Source organism: Uranotaenia lowii, chromosome 3 (genome assembly GCF_029784155.1).
Source record: "Uranotaenia lowii strain MFRU-FL chromosome 3, ASM2978415v1, whole genome shotgun sequence".
Taxonomy (NCBI): Eukaryota; Metazoa; Arthropoda; class Insecta; order Diptera; family Culicidae; genus Uranotaenia; species Uranotaenia lowii.
In genome coordinates this window covers 166,438,818-166,458,899 of record NC_073693.1, presented here as the reverse complement: position 1 = coordinate 166,458,899, position 20,082 = coordinate 166,438,818, and positions in this window count along the sequence as shown.

The following is a 20,082-nucleotide window of genomic DNA, read 5'->3' as shown; positions in this document are numbered from 1 at the left end:
TTTTTCTTCTCAATTGTCCAAAGTATACAAGGATGGAAGTTTTTTTGAGTTTATAAATTTTTAAAACAAATTTAAAATATACAAAGATATTTGTTATTGCACAAAGGTTTTTTAAGCGATATTAAATCCGCCGTATGTAGGACTTGAAAAAAAATTTCTCTAAAAAGTGTTTATTTGAGAGAACCCTGGAAAATAGCCGTAGTTATGGCAAAAAGCGTGTAAATAGAAGTCATGTAAGAATAACTGAGTAAAATCATTCCGCGTTAAAAAAACCTTAGTGTACTTTCTATGAATAACTTTGGCTGATGGAATACGTATAAATTGGCAATATAACTAAGATTTTTCTAAGAGTTTCTTAGAAAACCCGTTTTTTTCACTGTGTCCTGCTTTTTTTTAAGTGAAATGTTTTTTTTCTGAAAGTATCTGGTAAGCCTAGGATAGGCAGGCATTAGTGCGCCAATAGGAGGAAGCTTAATAGAAGGCAAGGCTAGGCTAGAGGGCATGTTTCACGGAAAATCTTCCATGAATTGTAACGCCTTTGCTGCACACAAAAAAAAAAAGTTTTGACTATTACGTATCACTGAAAACTGCAACCTTTAAAATAAATCACCTGTAATTAACTAAACCTGTAATTTTAAATTGTTTTCCTTGAAAGTTAACGAAGACTCATTTATTATTACAGCTAATGTCCTGTAAAAAAGTTGTACACTGAAAATTAAATGTCACGTAATCATGTTTTCCACCTGTAAAACTACGGTAAATGTCCTGATCCTTTTTGTTACAGGACATTCGCGTAATTTTACAGGAAATAATTTTTGCTGTGTACACTAGCTAACTATTCATGAGAAACTAAGAAACAGAGCTCCCATGTATTAGGATATATTGACAGTTCTTCACGAACATTACTTTACTTAAAGGCCTCAGTCCTAACCTCTAAACAAGGAAGAATTTTTTAATCTCATCTGAAAATCATAAGAAAATTCACAAGTTAAAGTAATTTATCAATGTTTTGAAAAGTCCTTTTCATACCCCAGTCCAAGTAATAAATTTAACGTTAAATGTGTACATATTCAGTAGTGACTTCATTCCACAAGTCCGTATTCAATTTGTTTACAAACCTAAATTGTGCTTGTAATTTGTAGTGTTTGAACCGTAATATGAAATATTTTCAGCTTCTGTATCATTCATTACTGCCTAACCCCCCAAAGTTTCCCCCAAATGCTGATAATTTTTACATTTTTTTATCTACTGCAATGAATTTTTTGCATACGCAGGGCACGGACATGGCTCTCAAAAATCTGCAAAATTGCAATTTGCAATCAATATGTAGAAAAGTTTATACCTAGTTGAAAATTGAGTTAAAATAGCTCTCTTTGAGAAAGTGAAATAAGCTTTCACGGAATTATTTTCCGCGTGTGTCAAAACTTTAGTCCCGACAGTATTTTTTTTTAATTAAATAGCAGGAAAAGCCACGAGAGCGTAATTCATCATTCAAATAATCGGTTCTTAACGAACCTAAGAACAGTTTCGTGTCGGAAAACCAAACAAACTGTAGATTATTCCATACAAAAGCGATTTTATTGGCCTATTGACCTAACTATCTTTGTCCAGGCCCGACAAGATTATCTGCTAGCCGTCAACTAGGCATTTCTTTCAGGATTGGTTGAAACACTGAATCTGTAAGACTTTTATTAACACCTCATAAACCAATGTTAATTTTTTCTAAATATTGTAGTTGAAGCATACAATAAAAAGCTTTCAAATTCAGTGACGACTGTTTTCAACTCGCCCCCAGCAACAGTCTTCAAGTTAATCCAACAAGTGCACACTCATTTCACACGCAATCTTTACAGAAGCACTTGCTAGAACATAATGATCCAGGATTTCAAAGATATGATTGAAGAAAATAAAGTTTAGCTACTGCAATCTACAAAATTCTACCAAAGGATATTCCTACTGTTTAATTTAATTCAAAAAATTGTATGTATGCATGTATGTATGATTGGCTGATAGGGCTTTCGACCCGAGTCGGTACGGGAAGTCTCGATCGCATATTAAAATATTGTTCATGCTCAACTCATCAACATTAATTGAAGCACAACCAAGGGGTCCGCTGGCATGGGACAGGTATGACTCATCTCTCTCCCTTCCAACTGTTCGAAACAAATTAAGAATGCTGGAAAGGTACTTGAGTAACCAAATCAAGATTCCAAATTTGCCTAGTTACTCCGGCTGGCTTGAACCCACAATCCATTGTATATCAGTTTTCCCCAATCCCCAATAATAGAGTTAAGCAATTTTATAGAATGAGATTTAAATTGGTCAATGTTCTAATAAGTTGTACTTAGCTGATTTGTTTTCTTTATTGGACAAAACCTCTTCTTCCACGACCTTCGTCTTGAAAAAATCCAAGCAGTCGGCGGAAAAAAACCTTATACGCTGTAACTCTAATTTTTTTCGAAAAGGTAATGAACTTAATGAAAATCACTAAATTCTCCCCTTTTCATTATTCAATCAAAACAACTTTTTTTGAATCTTTAATTCAAATAGAACAGAATTCCTCCATAGATCTAAATAAGCATCTTCTCTACAAATCACGATTATTTATTTTATTTACGACACTTTACCATCCTTGTGGCATTCGTGTCTGGAAAATGCACGAATTGAAATAGATTTGCCAATAAATTTGAATAAAAATATTGTCGGAACTAAAGTTTTGACTCACGCGACGAATAATCAGGTCTTAGACAAATTCTTCGTCAGTAAATCAAAGAACCAAAAAATATGGTGACCTTGTTCCTTTCTTATTCGACACGGACAATGAGAGAGAAAAAGAACTGCGAATCATTAACACGTGCAGCTTCGGAACCCAAGTTGCATTGTGCTTAATTTTCCATCATCTGCCACTTCTTAGTAAGGAAGGAAGGTGTATTTACTGCTGTCCGCAAAACCGGATGAACGGTGCAATATGCGTACGCGCCGTGCCGATCGACAATAATGGTCGCTTCCTGTCCACATTTGTACCTTTCTTCATTCATGCCGTTCCTAGGCCTACTTCGGTATTGGCATTCAGTCAGTCAGTGTGGCCACGACGACGACGAAGACGCCATGTGCACGGAAGCATCAAACCTATGGCAAGCGGCTTTTGGCTTGTGCGCTCTTCTCCACGGTTCATCTGCCCCGGGATCAGGCCACAAGCACAGGCTAAACTTTATGACGAAGGAATGTATGTCTGTGTGTATGTATCTGTCTGTTGTGCGGTTTCCGATTACCTTCCTTTGCCAGTTGGGTTTGCAATTGAGTAGGAAAAGTCATGTTCTGTCAAGTCGCGACCTGCCCCTTGCTCCGGATAGGTTTCGGCCCTAAGAGAGTGGCACAGGCCCTCTCTGCCAGTGTCAAAACGGAAAAACAGTTTCCTAATTATAGGAAAAATAAATGTGCGTGCTTTTGGGCTGGATTTTCAAGGTTCACCCTACTTACTAGTTAGAGCTCTCAAGTGCCACAGCATAGATAAGGAGTGGCGCCGACGAACAGCCTCTTTTTGGCGGTGAATAATCGATTGTAGTGACAGGAACATTGGTAAATTTCTCCAATTTTCAGATAATTGGATCGAGTTTGGGAAATACAACATGATGTATGATTGGCATTGAAAGGAAGTCTGGCCGACGTTTGACAAATCGCTCACAATGATGTTTACAGTTAATAACAATCGGGGACGTTAATAAGTTCGCTTGTACTGTCGGTGACGTATGGGGTGCGTTATTATTCTAAGGTCTACTTTAAGGCTGATTTAGTTGTTTAGACTCCTTTCTTTATTTTACGGAATATACTTTCATCAGTAATCATGGAAATTCCATCATTTATTTCAATCCAGAATTACACCATGGAGGAAAAAGTTGGTTAAATTTTTTCCAAACAAAGAACTCGATATGATTTTTAAAGTAATTTAAATCAACGAATACTCGTGTTTGTCTGGAATTAAGGGAATTAGTAACTAACACAGGTATCAGAAAAGGGGTAGGCTTAAAAGCGGCATGTTATCCAAACAAACGGGAAAATTGTGGCTAGCCTTTTTTGCAGATTTCATCATATTCCTGAGAACCTGAAAACCTATAAAAAGGATAAGAAAATAAATTCAATGTATCAAAAATGGCATGTGGCCTATCCACATGGGGGTTCTTAACAAATTATTGCATAAAGCCTATCCACATAGGGTTTTTTTATGGGAAAATTTTTGGATATTGAAAAAAATCCGTTTTTTTTCCATGAGAAAGCCCTCATAGTAAAAATGGCTAAAACCCTATCAAATGGTTAAATTTGAAGAAAAAAAATGAACATAGGAACAGTGCAAGGACCTAGGGAATTGCTTAAAGGCAAAATTTCATTTGTTTTTGAGGCCAAAAAAAAATTGAGAAATGTTTATAGTTTTTACCCCTAGATATACCCCCTAGATACCATTACCCCGACATTTTTTGTTAAAAAATCTTTTTGGAAAAAAAACTTTGAAAAAATTAGTTTAGTCCTAAAAAAATTACTGTTATTAATGTTTATGCCTTCTGTGCTAAATGGCACCATAACAATAATTTTGAAGATGTTGAGGTACGTAAAATACCATAGTGATCAAAGTTACCCCAAAACTCGAAATCTGATTTTGTAACAAACATTTTATTATAACCTCCAACGTCATTTGAATTTACTGCAATCAACGATCATGTTTTATACTCCTCACCTCAGTAAGTGTTTTAAAACTCTTAGGTATTACGAAAAAGCAACCCCTTCCAAAATATTCAATAATGAATGAAAAAGTGATCAAAGTTGCACTAATTTATTTTCAATTTTATGTTAAAACGTGCACTCATGTTCTATTTAGGAACTGCTTTTTTAAGCTATTACACTGAAAAAGAACGCCAGCCAGCTACACTTCAGTTGTAAGACCTTTTAAGTTTTTCGATTCCTGAAAGTTCGATGCGGAATTCCAAATCTGCCCTCATCAAAAACTTTAATTGGACAGATCAGAACAAACTTTATGTTCTTCAAAATGATTGAAAATTTTTGCATTTCTAAACGCCAAATCACCATTCTTTCTTCCGTGAAAAGACTGAAAAACTACCCATGGAACTGAAAGAGTTCCGTTTTAAAGCTCCCGTGCTCCGTAGACTGGTTTCGGAAAACAGCACAGTTACACGACCCAGGATATGAGAAAAAACTATTCCTAATACAACACATATTCGGGCTCTCTGATAAAAGTGTTTTGTCAAGATTCTTCGATAATTTTCACTATAAAAATTAACAAATTATAAAATTTCCACGGACGGAAAAAACGCGTGCGCTGTCATCAAGTCAACGCCTACTCCTTGATATAAAACAAATTTTCTTTCTTATCTGTAAATGCCGTTATTCTTTACCTTTAGAGCAAGTTCACTGGTGTTGGGAAAAAGTGGTAGAAATTTCGACACTTACGGCACATTTTGAAAATTTTGCCATGCAAAAACATTTTCAAGACCTGTGGCCTTCTAGTTTTTTTTACAACACGTGTTGTATTTTCGCATGCTGTGATGCAAAAATAGCAATATTTCTATCACATACGGCTGAAATAGAAACAGTGTTGTAAAAAAATACAACGCCCCAAGATCTTGAAATCATTTTTGCATGGTAAAATTTTCAAAATGTCAAAATTTCTACCACTTTTTCCCAACACCAGTGAACTTGCTCTTAGCATGCAACAAATTGATTTTGGATGAATGGCACTGAAACCGTGCACCCATGGTAAATAGCTCTACTTATTGAAAAAAGAGATAAATTGGAGAGCGGTTGAATTTTAGCAATTATGTTTGTCAAGTTATATCGTGAGACGGATTACTATGAAAATAAAATAACAGCTATACTTAACTCTAAAACATGTCTCAACATGAATTTTGAATCAAAAATTATTATTCACAGTTCCGTTTTATTCATTTCTGGACATAACAATTTTTTAGTATTTTTTTGGTACTGTTTATTCCCACGTATATCAAATGACATTTAAACTGATTTAAATATTCTCGTTTCCCAATATCTCACTCAAAAATATTCTGTATTCTGAAGCAAGTTGAGAACTATTTCACTCAATATTATTTACTACGGCGAATTTGCAGCCATTCCGTGCACCCATGTTAAAATTTCATTTAAATTATTCAGTTTCATAACTTAAGTCTTCAAATATGATTAAATGAATATAAAATTCATAACTATTTTACTCATACTATAGTTTGGTATAAAAGAAATTTATAATCTAAAAGTACTCAAATTACTCGAAGGGCGTGTATTAAATTTTATATCTTACATAACTTTCACAAAACTCGAAGAAATTTCGCAACAGCAACAGTTGAGCACCAAAACCGACCAATAAAACTGGGAGCCAAGTGCTTGAAGTGCCACACAGCGGTCAATCTGAGAACTTTTTCCACAAATCTTCATGACTTCGCTTCGAAAATCAATAATTTTATAAAGAATGACACACTTCTGCTTACCATAAATCAACTAGAGATCATTGTTCTGAATAAAGATTACGAATAAAACTAGAATAAATCGAAAAAATAAAATCTTATTTGAGTTATAGGGTTGTGAATTTTACAAGTGATTTTGACTGGTCACGGTCCAAATGTCCATGGCGAAATTTTTCTCGCTTATTAAATGAGCTAGTAAAAAATACACAGTTTTCCCGAGATTCAAAATTCATGACAAGTCGTATTTTTGCGAATTTTTAAAGCGAAGTATTGAAAAGATATTCAACACACAAAGTGTCCAACCAGCCATTTTGACTGGTGCGGTCTTTCTAGTGTTAATAGGCTAAATGCAATACATATCATTATCTGAAACGTAATATTGGAGTTTTTTTTACTAATTTGAGATACAATTTTCTTCATTTTTCTAGAAGGCTTTGAAATTCAGAATCAATTGCCAATAGCAAGTCGGCAAAGGCAAATACAATAATTGGAAGACTATTGCTGAGCACATGAATATTTCTGTCAAAGATAAAGTTGTATGATAAATTTATCCAGCAGATTTCTTTAGAAGTATAATTAGTTTATCAAATTGGACAAAAACGCTAATTTCGAATTAAAACTAGGAATTACAATTGCCTGAAAAAATCTATGTTCTTGACAGAACCCATATTGGTATTTTCTTTTTGATCCAAAAATCTGTGAAATTTTTTTCTGATGTTTGATTAAACATCATTGACAAATTTAGTTATTTCACTTGGTAAATAACAATTCATTTTAACAAACGTCAGAAAATTTTCTTACACAAGCGTAAGAAATCCTATCCAAGTAGCTCTAAAATTTAATTTATAAAATCTTTTTAAAATGTTAAAAAAAAACTTACAATAAAGAATGTAGTTCTTAGATAAAATTTGCTTAGGAATCTGTGAATTTATTATTATTCCCAGGATATTAGCAAATTTGATCAACATGTTATATTAAAATTACTTCTCGACAATTGCAGGAAAACATCAGAGATTCAAGGGTAAATTTTTTCTGTGGAAAGACTTTATGGAAATACGTACAAAAAGCGAACTTTTGATCAGTGAATGTGAAACACAAAATAAAAAAAAATATATCTCTCGTTTTTAAGTTATTGCTTATACCTCCCAAGCAACCGGAATTCTTTTAAAAAGATATCATAGAGGCTTAATCAGCTCTCGTTTCTGTCTGAAGAGAATGCTTATCAGCCCAAAATTTGAGAATTGAACCGCTGCTCTAGGTTGTAATGAAACTCACCAGCCTCTCGACCAATCCATCAATTTGCCACTGTAATAATTAGTATTTAATCTTAATGTCATTTGAGATGATTGAATGGGTTGATACCTTATTTCGTTTAAAGGACTTTCAGTACATCTAATAAATAATAACAAAAATTCTCATCATCCAAATTTTTTTCGAATATCTAAACATTGATAAGAAAAATTCGAAAAAATTGTGAATTCCATTTGTGAATATCAGTATTTATATTAACAAAACAAATATGGCGTCGTACACAAATTACGTAAGGGGCCGTTCACTAATTACGTAAGCACATAGGGGGGGGGGGGGGGGGTTTCACATTTGCTTACGATCTCTTACTAGGGGGGTAGGAGGTGTTTCCAAAAATCTTACGTAAGAAATGTTACATTGATAATTCGTCACAGCCATACGAAACCATATTACTCAGGTTTTATTTTTATTTCCCACTACCTATTTGTTGGTAGTTTTTGATGTTATGTTATTAATCTTTTAATCTGTTTTAATTAATAAATAAATTTAATAGAAACAAAAGGGAAATGTTGCGTTCTGACACCACGATTTGAAAACATTTTATTTCGAAAATGAATTCTTCAAGTAGAAGTCTTTAAAAATCGATATGAGGGCTTTAAGATAAAAAATTTCTAGATAGTTTTTTCAGTGATTTCAACCAAGCCACTACCAACTCTAAATTTTACAAACTATTTACCAAAAAAAACCGTTAAACTATATCGCCTATCGCCGAAGTGAATCTCAGCTTTTAGGTTAATTAACAACGAAATTGTCGTTAAACATTTTCGCACAAATTCTAGTAGCATAGAAATTTTTTTTTTTTAATTTTTAGGATTTTTAGTTAAAAAAACAAAACATTTTTTGTGGTTCCTTGTGCTATCCTGATCTCTCACTTTTTTTTTAAATCGGAATTTAGATTTTATATTGTTTATTCGATTGTGGAAATTTTTTGAAGATTATTGTAACCTCGAACATGCTATGTCCTTAAAACTTAATTTTTTCTATAATCGTTTAAGACATTTCATCTGTTGTTTTGTTTAAATTATGCTTTTCAAATGCAGTTATTAAGTTTTACTTAAAAATTGCTCTGCTTTGAAGCATGGATGACACATTTTTAATATTTTCAAGCTGGTTTAAAAAAAAACGTGCCATATTCTTATAAAATTAAAAACGTAAGATCTTACTAGGGGGGGAGGGAGGGTTTAGAAAAATCTTACTTTTTCTTACCAGGGGGGGAGGGAGGGTTGAAAATTTCCAAAATTGTGCTTACGTAATTAGTGAACGGCCCCTAACGCATGTAGGGGGGGAGGGGGGGTCGAATCTGCGTTACTTGCTGTTACATAGGGGGGAGGGGGGGTACTTGGTTCAGTTACGTAACAAATTAATGGAAAGAACATTAAGAAAAGAATAGTAATTTTCTTTTTTTGGCGAGCAAATCTACGCACCCCTTGTTCGAAAGCGTCAATGGTGGTTAAGTAGGTGCGTTCAGGGAAACACTGTTCATCAAAAATTTTTTCCCTTGGACTGGATTCCAACAGGGTGTGTGAACTATCAGAGTTCGATGAGATCATGCGTTTTCAAGGAGAGATCAAGCCCATTTTTTTTATTACCGTTGACAGGGGCTCTGATAAGAACCCCCGTTACTTTGTGTACTTTTACTTTTTATTTCAAAATTGAATATGGAGGGGGGGGGGGTATTTAGCGTTACGTAACTATAGAAGGGGGGTCCTATCAATCGTTACTTATTGTTACAAAGGGGGGGGGGGGAAGGGGGTCTAAATTCTAGATTTTTTGCGTTACGTAATTTGTGAACGACGCCTATCATGACAAGCAATTGACAGACATTTTTGACATGTCGCTTAGAATTTAGGTTCTTTAAAACACCTAGAAGTATCTTAACGGTGCGTTAGAAAGTGTTAAGCGAACGTTATCGACCTTCTTGCAAGAAGTTGCATGAAAAGCGCTTAGAAGTTCCGTTATCGGTAATTTAATCTTTCCAAAGGCGATGGAAGTTCCTGAGTAACTTTTACGTGACAAGAGTCACTTGAAGCTCCCGTAAAACATTTTCTAAGCAAAATGTGAATTTCGGAGTTCCATCTTGAAGTAAAAACGCGACTATTGGTTGCTTTGGTTTTCCCCAGAAGACTTTTGAATGGAAGTCATAAGTAGGCACCGCCGGTTTTAATAAAAAATATTTGTTATGGAAACGAGTTAGCTGTTTTTATGCAACGCAGAAAAATCTTGAAAAATTTCCGTTTTAGGGAAAAAATATGATTCAAATGATCTATGTTTGGGAGAACGAATGTTTGCAAAGAAGTTCAAGTTGATAGAAAAAAATCAATGTTTTTCAAAACGATAACCAACCCTGACTTTCATTTATTGATGTACCTAATAATTTTCGGCTGATTTGGTCCGGCATCATGTAAAACGATGTTGAATTTCTTTTTAAAGATGTGAAATAAATATCAATGATCTTTAAAATAAATCGCTAAAAATTTGTAGTTTTTCTGAAAAGTGCGGCTTGTCGAGAAGCTTGTGCCGGCCAGTTTTGCCCGTTGGCTCCAAGGTTGCTCACCCCTGGTCTTAACCATTCAATGCGTAGCGTTGTTTTAAAATAACTTCTAGGTACCTTAGAAATTCATGGATATATTTAGGTCATATATTCACGAAAGTTGTAGGAATAATAACATAAATATCCTTGAAGATGGCTGAAATTTTGCCCAAAACGTAGGATACTGAGTGGATGCCGAAAAATCCTGTACAAAAGTATTAGGTGTATGTGGGCATTTGTAGTTTTTAGTTTTTTGTAGTAGCTTGTGGTGGGTAATAGATTCAATTTGTTTTATACACCAAGCTTATCCCACTTAAACAATAGATTAAGTTGTAAACTTCTATGGCTCTGATTAAATATCAAAATGTATAATCAGATACATAAATGAATTATCAAACAATCCTCAAAAATTTCTAATATGTAAAGAGCAAAAATTATTTTAAAAATCTTTGTCCTATGTAAGTCTTGAAAGAGGCAATAGCTATTTCCAGTTTGTAAAAACTTGGAAAAAAAATCTTATAGGGGAGATTAGGGCATAATGGCCACGCTTATTCAACCGTAGAAAACAGCAATAATATGTGACTTACATCAATATTTCGTGTTCAGACACTAAAAAAGTCTATTTCCTAACTGGATTATACTTGAAAAAGTAGATAAAAACGTTAAAAAATGCATTTTAATTTTTTTTCCAAAAGCTGAAAATCAGTCACTGTAGAGGCATAATGAGAACCCCCACTGGGGCAGTTTAAGCGACATTAATCGGGGCACGATGAGCGTTTTCTGCCGTGGAATCTAGCAGCGAATTTCACTGAATCAAAGCAATCGAAAGATTCCTTTTAATTCAACCACGGTAAATGAAAACTTCATATACCGGTATTTCGATAGCAACTTACTACCTAAGGTAAAGTTACTACCTTAGGTAGTAAGTTGCTATCGAAATACCGGTATATGAACTTTTCATTTACCGTGGTTGAATTAAAAAGAATCTTACGATTGCCTTGATTCAGTTGAATCATTCAACCAATTAGGCTCACAACACAACAGAGCGAATTTCACTCGATGAAGTTAACTGAATAATAGAGCTATAGCTTGACTTTTTTCGTATGACGGTTTGGCTTATTGGTGAGATGTCGGAGAGGTAATAAGTAGGCTCAAGTTCGATACCTTTTAGAGGTGGTTTTATTTTTATTTACCATTCATGATCGATGCATTTTACACTAAACGGTGAGGCGTAGATCCATCAAACATTTTTGTAGAATACAAGCAATTCACACACACTCATACATTATATTTTTGGTGCGTTGGTGCTCACCCGCCAAGATGCTACTAGTCATGAAATGCAACAATCAAAATAATCGATCATGAGTACTAAATGAAAAAATAATCTCCTCGAACAGGAATTGAACTCGAGCCTAATGATTACCTCTCCGACATCTAACCAATAGGCTAAATCGTCAGATGTAAACTGGTGAAGCTGTAGCTCTATCATTCAGTTGACTACATCGAGTTGAATTCGCTGATAGATGCTACGGCAGAAAACGCTCATCGTGCCCCGAATAATTGTGCTCTGTTCGCCCCGAGTCAACTAGTTAAAGTAAAAACGTGTTTTAAAATTGATTATTGTGAAAAACCAAAAATTTAATGATGGTGAAAATTGAGGAACAATGTGTTCATCATGTTGCATTACGTACATTATAGATTTAGATGATTTAACGATCATAAAAGCTTATTTTCCAGTGCTCAAAAATTTTAATTTTTGAGTCACTTGAGAACCGAATTGGTTTTTCTAAAATATTTCTGTTGAAATGATAAGGAGATTTCTTTTTTTTCTGATAAATTAATACTTTAGAAAGTACGGAACAAATCCTCATAAAAATTTATTCAAGAAAATACGTATGGGAGAGTTGAGAATTATGGGCCACTTTTTTTCGTTGTTCCATAACTTCTTTATTATAAAAGATAACGGTTTTCTACATTTTCAAGGTATCATAAGGTATTTTCTTTAAATTTTTAATAAGTTATTTACCCCAAATTCTGACTGATTTAAAAAAAGCAATATTTTTTGGATTTTGAAAAATGGTGGGGAATCGTGGGCCACAAAATCCAAATTGACCAAATAACATGCAAAGTTCATGAGTTGACCCAAAACTGTGATTTCATAATTCATTTCGTTGTTTTAAAGCAATTTCAGATGATGAAATAAAAAAGAGAGCTGTGTATGATCGAATAGATTCCAAAACCTGGCTCGGGAAAGTTTTGGCAAAATTCCTTATATAGGATGGACAAAATATTTTTCATAAATAAGAAAACTTTACAGATAATGAAAACGTAATTTAAGCTCTGAATGTGTATGAAAACATAAAAATATAGGTGGTTTAAGATGTGTGACCCACGATTCCCCACAAGCTATGATTTGCAAATTGGTTGCGTTTGTGTGACTTATTGATGTTTCATCAAAAATTCCTTTTCCATGTGAAAGATCATGACAAAACTAAGATCATAAGCGTATGAGCATATTTTTGTAATGCACTTTAGGTTCCACATCGATGAAATTAGCGGGTGTTTTTTTAATTATTTAAGTAAATTTTTCTAACTTTTTTTAGCTTGATAAATAAAAGAAGCATATGATGCGTATTTCAGTCAACAACATATAGGAATATATGCTCACGCAAAGCGACGACGATGAAAGTTGGTTTGAGATTTTTATCTCAACACACATCTGAGATATTAAAAGTGGCCCACGTTTCCCCATGGCCCACGATACCCCACTCTCCCTTACTTTTGTAGAAAAGATGAGTGCTTATTATGCCCCTCGAGTGCTCTTTATGCCCTTATCTCCCCTATGTGTTTTTTTTTGTTTTTGATGGTAAGTGTTAAGAACATGAATTCGCAATTCTTTAAAATTAACGTTAAGTTATCCATCAGAATCAATATCCAGTATGCTTCACTCATGTATTAATCACAAATGCCAGACAAAATAAACAGGAATTTTTGTTTTGTATTGAGTGTTTATTTGTCAATTAGCTTATAAGTACTATATACAAATCATATTTCGAGCGATAATTCAAAATCTAATTCATTGCTGTCAATTGTTCCACAATTCCCATCGACATAAATTAAATATGAACTTAGTAATTTTAAAATTTTTGTGCGGTTGGAACTTGTTATACTACAAAGTGATGGTCCTAACATTTCATTGAAATCGAGCGTTCTACCATTGATGATCTGTGCTATTCTATTTTGCAACACACCAAAAGCGCCGTTAAGAGAGTTACATTCACTATACTTGTGTGTCAATGTTTCAGTCACAGCTCCGCAATGGATGCAGTCCACGCCGTCACTTCGGTGGATAGTATAAAGGAGCTTCCGGCAAACGGCTTTCATATTCACGAAAAGGAAAAGAATTGAACGCTGTTGAGCATTCAGACTCCGAGAGGCTATGTTCTTCCATACTTTGGGCCAATCTGTCTTAGGATTTTCAGTTTCAACCTTTGGGGGTACGGTTTGATCAACGATGTGATGATGAATTGCAGAAGCACTGCCATTTTGCTGGATATCCATGGGGAGATGCGGGAAGGTGTCTTTTATTACCTTTATATCTGGTAGCGATGTGGGTGGCATGATGTTTGATTGGAGAATACTTCGATAGAAGGGCATGGATTCGCTTTCAGCTACATGTCGATTCACCAACAGCTATTTGCATTTGAATACAGGCAGATGTAATTGGAGACCGCCAGACTTTACTGGTCTGGCTAGTTGTTGTATCGGTGGACGAGCTACGACCCCTCTGAATAGAAAACCTCCCATGGTAGAAGTTATTTTCGCAATATGACGTGTATCAGGAGTCAATATTGATGCAACGTACCACAGTTTGCTGGTCAGGATCGTATTAAGAAGGGCAACTTTTTGGTGTAGATGCAGTATTCTAAGCGAGTGCAACCATATGTTTTGTGAGAATTTTGCTACCAACGCATTCCAGTTCAGTCTTCCCATTGCACGGATTGAATTGATAAAAGTAATGCCTAGAACTTTTACTGTAAAATTAGTTTCAAGCCAGGGTACTTGCCAGGGATTGGGACTGAGGCCTACATCTATCGCTGTGGTTTTGTTTTGATTGAGTTTGGCTCCAGATACATCACCGAAACGCAGGAAAAGCTGGTATATCTGATCAATTTTGTTTTCGCACGTAACCACTATTGTGATGTCATCAGCATAAGCAACCACAAGATCGTTGCCGCACAGCTGTTCTAATCGTTTTAGGAGAGGGTGAAGGTACAATACAAACAAATGCATCGACAGAGGGTCTCCCTGTCTAACACTTCTGTCGATTGGGAAAGCTCGCGACAAATTTCCGTTTACTAATAACACTAGTTTACAAAATTTTGAAAAAATCGTGAACTTGATTAACTGACCAACATTTTTAATGTAAAATCGGGCGCTGAATCCGAAAATGAAATTCAAAAAAATCTCAGTAGAACCGTTTTTTAGTTATGCTCCAAATATGAAATTTCGAAAAAATTAAAAAAGTTCTTGTACTTAGATTAAAATATCTCGGACGGCATAACAGTAATTTGAAATCCCTCTTTTGCATATTGAAGGTGAATAAGTTTTCTTTCGATCATCTGAACACTGTTTTTGCGCTTGACCAAAAGTATTGTTGATATTAGTGACTTTATGAGAAAAAAAATTATAAAAAACGCATTTTTTTAGAAAAAAAATTGTTTCAACGAAAGTTTTAGACTCAATAGTAGCATTTAAAATATCTTATTTTCTTTTGCGCTTTAGTTTCAGTTTAAAACAAAGATTTCAAGTGGTTATTTATCAAAATCGGTCGAAAATTGAAGAAGTTATGGCTACTTTACTATAACTGAAATTTTTGGAGTTTTTAATAATTTAACGAACCGCAGTACACTTATCATAGTATAGGAAGAATGAAACATGATAAATCTCACTCGCTCCAAGTCAAAATTATTTATTAGCTCGCCAGAAGGTCACATGCCAAGTTTCAGGAAGATCTGACCATAGGGAAGAGTTGCTTAAGTCTCAAACGTGAATAAAATTTTGAGGTATTTTGCCCGGAAGGAACGAAAAATACTGGTTTTTCATCAATAACTTTTTTCATCACTAGCTGATTGTTTTTTATGGTTGATTTTCTTAAAGCCTAAGTTGAGACAAATATTTCACCCCAAGACTGTAGCTCGATGGGATTTGAATTAGAAAAGTTATTGCGGTTCAAAGGCCGCAAATTTAGTCCAACACGCAATGAGTACTTTTTATGCATTGCGTTTTATACGACAATTTTCGACCAAAATACAATCTTTGAACCGCAATAACTTTTCTAATTCAAATCCAATCGAGTTACAGTCTTCAGGTGAAATATTTGTCTTAACTTAGACTTTAATAAAATCAACCATAAAAAACAATCAGCTAGTGATGAAAAAAGTTATTGATGAAAAACCAGTATTTTTCGTTCCTTCCGGGCAAAATACCTCAAAAGTTAATTTACGTTTGAGACTTAAGCAACCCCTCCCTATGGTCAGATCTTCCTGAAACTTGGCATGTGACCTTCTGGAAGCCTAATAAATAATTTTGACTTGGAGCGAGTGAGATTTATCATGTTTCATCCTTCCTATACTATGATAAGTGTACTGCGGTTCGTTAAATTATTAAAAACTCCAAAAATTTCAGTTATGGTAAAGTAGCCATAACTTCTTAAATTTTCAACCGATTTTGGTAAATAACCACTTGAAATCTTTGTTTTAAACTGAAACTCAAGCGCAAAAGAAAATCAGATTTTTTAAATGCTACCATTGAGTCTAAAACTTCCGTTGAAACAAAATTTTCTCTAAAAAAATGCGTTTTTTATAATTTTTTTTCTCATAAAGTCACTAATATCAACAATACTGTTGGTCAAACGCAAAAACAGAGTTCAGATGATCGATAGAAAACTTATTCATCTTCAATTTGCAAAAGAGGGATTTCAAATTACTATTATGCCGTCCGAGATATTTTAATCTAAGTACAAGAACTTTTTTAATTTTTTCAAAATTTCATATTTGGAGCATAACTCAAAAACGGTTCTACTGAGATTTTTTTGAATTTCGTTTTCGGATTCAGCGCCCGATTTCACATTGGAAATGACCTTCAGTTTACTGAGTTCAAAAATGCTGTAAACTAGTGTAATCGTGAGGTTGAAGCATCCATAATTTGCTGAAGAAGATAGACCAAATCCGAATTGATCCCGAGTGAGCACATGGTTTCAAGTAGGTACGGTCGTGTCACCCGATCAAAGGCATTCTCCAGATCGAACGAAATAAGTTTGCCTCTCTGTTTACGATCGATGAGCTGAGCCACGCGGTCTTTCAGAGAGAGTATTGCTTCGAAGATTGTTCTTTCACCATTGGAGCACTTTTGACTGCCCGTCAAAACTCCATGTGCTCGCATAACTCGATCCAAACGAGCCTTTAGTATACGTGACAAGATTTTGTTTTCGACATTTAAGAGAGAGATTGGCCTGTAGCTTCGTATTGTGTTATCACTGCCCTTCTTTTTGATCAATACTATTACACCGTTCACGAACTCGGGAGGGATATTCCCGGAGAGAGCCTCGTTCAAACAGAGATTTAGTTCTCTGTGTATAATGTCGAAGATGTGGAGATAGAACTCACGAGGTATCCCATCTGGACCGGGGGATTTTCTGGCCGCACTTTTACGTATTGCCATATAGATCTCCTGGGTAGTAATAGTTTCCATACATGCTGCATTGGTTTCGTCGTGTTCGGGAATGACTCTCTCACTGATGAAAGAATCTCTCGCTTGTTCGTTTGTGCCGGCTGTATACAGGTCACGATAGTGTTGATAAAGATGCTCCTGGATTTCCTCTGGATGATCCACTATTTCGTCAGGCCCAGTGTTCCGAATATCACTCAATTCTCATGAGAGACACTGAAACGTTTTCAACAGCGAAAGCAAAACCTAAATTGTCGGTTGGTTTATCTCCCAGTGGGGCAAAGATTGTGTTCGACAGCGCTGCTCCGAGAATCAAAGAAATAAAATTTGAAAGAGAGACGTGTCTTCTCCAGTTGGAATTCTCAACTGAGTGAGGAGCTACCTGATTTCAGTTTCTTCTTTCAGTCAATAACTTTTCTTGCTCAATCACTCACTCACTCACTCGTTTACTGATCGATGATCGAATGCTGTCTGCCTGATACATCTTGCTTTGTTGTTGCTGTTGTTGGGGAGGATTAAAATAGTCATTCAAACACGCAGGCAGTACGTATGAACATATGTTTCTGCCGCTTTGCCAGAAAGTACGCAGGCAGTATGAACCGATGCAAGGCCGCATTGATTGAGTTTGAGTGAGTGAGTGAGTGGATTTTCGAATTGGATCTTGTATCAGTCAGTGTCTCAATCACTTCTGATACACCAGGTAGTGAGCTTGAGAGATCGACTTAGATGCGAGTCTGCTCTCGCTTTTGAATCTTGTTTACATTGACTTCGCATTGTCGCTCTGCCGATTCTCTAGGGAACAACAGGCAGCAGCAATCGGCTTTGAATGTTTCCAACTAGAAACCTATCATGAGCGTTTCTTCCGAGTGATTTTCGGAAGACTGGTCAGGCCCAAGTGATAGCTGTGTTATTGTTGTTTGCTTGCGTTTTCTTTCACCCAGTTGGAAGAGCGAAATAGGCTCCCCAGCAACTTGTGTCTCATTTTTTCGCATGAAAATATCTGAGAATTTTCGCTGATGCACGAGCATTTCTGCCTTGATGCGGTTGATCTCGGTCAATGCAGTGGGATTCTGAAAGTAGTTATCGTACGCTTGACTAAGTTGGACATAGAGTCTTTGTTGCTGTAGGCGGAAATCTTCGAATTTTATTTTCGATTTCCAACGAAAGAACGAGGAGATTTTTTTTTTCGCATACGATAGCCACCAGGCTATCCATGATGGAAAAAACGACGTTGACGAGTCCAGTATGTCCGCTGTGATTGAAACTCCTCTATCACCTCTGCAGTGAGAAGGTGAGGTCGGAGCATCCAGTATCCACGACCAGGAGAATATCCAAGTCGAGGGAGGCATATCCGAAGGGTAACTGCTTTATGGTCACTAAAACAGCATACATGCGTAGCTGTTGCTCTCAGCTGTTCACGTAGTCCTTTGCTAACGTATATACGATCAAGACGTACTGAAGATTGTTGTGTGATGTAGGTATGGGCTGGATTGTTTGGTTCTAGCTGGATCCAGACATCGAGAAGCTGCATTTGTTGCACTGCGGCCAGAAGACCGGCGCTGGGATTTGTTCCTATTGCGTCGCATTGTCGTATCACGGAATTGAAATCGCCACCAAGTATGACGTGTTCGGTACGATGTCGTAAATAATCCAGGTCGTCCAGGCTTTTTTCCAAGTGCGAATAGTTGATGTGGGGTTTAAGTGCTATAGCAGTGCCCCTTCTAGCGTGATCAACATTGCATAACACATTATATCCGGCAAGAGTAATTGAATAGAATGATGATTCACATTAATCAGAATTCTATTTTCCCTGATGAACAATTTGGTTTTCGTCATGGACATTCTACTACACATCAACTTTTGAGTGTAACTAATATGATTAACGCTAGCAAATCTGAAGGTTATTCAACTGGTGTTGCTCTTCTTGATATTGAAAAAGCTTTTGACAGTGTTTGGCACAAAGGTTTAGTAGCTAAATTAGCTCGATTTAATTTTCCTGTATATCTCACCAAAATTATACAAAATTATTTGACTAGCCGAACCTTACAAGTAAGCTATCAAAATTCATGCTCTGAAAGGACACCCATTAGAGCTGGGGTCCCACAGGGTAGTATACTTGGGCCAATCTTATACAATATTTTTACTTCTGATCTTCCTGATGTACCAGAAGGAAAAGGTAGAAGATTATTTGCTGATGATACTTTGCTTTCAGCCAAAGGTCGAAATTTACGGGTGGTACGCAGTAGATTGCAACAAAATTTAAATTCCTTTTTGAATTACTTGAAAATGTGGAAAATTTCTCCTAACGCTTCCAAAACTCAACTTATTTTACTTCCCCATAAGCCAAGAGCTCAATTTTTAAAACCTAATGAAAATCATTCCATAACTTTTCATGGGGTTTCATTTGAATGGTCTGATCACGTGAAGTACTTGGGACTTAAACTTGATCGGAATCTTACTTTTAAAAATCACATTGAAGATATTCAATCTAAGTGTAATAAACATACTAAATCTCTTTATTCTCTCATCAACAGGAAATCCCGGCTGTGCCTGAAGAATAAGATGCTTATTTATAAGCAAGTTTTCCGACCAGCGATAATGTATGCAGTTCCGATTTGGTCTAGCTGCTGCGCGACGAGGAAGAAAGCCATCCAGAGGATTCAGAACAAGGTTTGTTTGGTTACGCTGAGGGTTAGCCCTGCGTTTTTTGGTTTTGGATTGTTGCTTACTACGCTTGCATACGACACTTTCATTTCATCAGCATGCAGTTTTTGGACAAGAAGCTTCTTGTTTTGGATGCATGGAATGCCAATATGTACAAACTCATGGCAATGCATACATGTTTGTTTCTGACCTTTGTAGCTCAGAGTGGTTTCTTCTCCATTGATTATAACAACCGACGGAATATTCTTCTTCACTATCACCCTGGCCGCACGAATACCAGTTGAGATACCTCCGAACTTAGATTTTTCATCCCACAGCAGGTCACGGATACTTAGAACTTCTCCGTAGGCACTTAGATATTTAGCA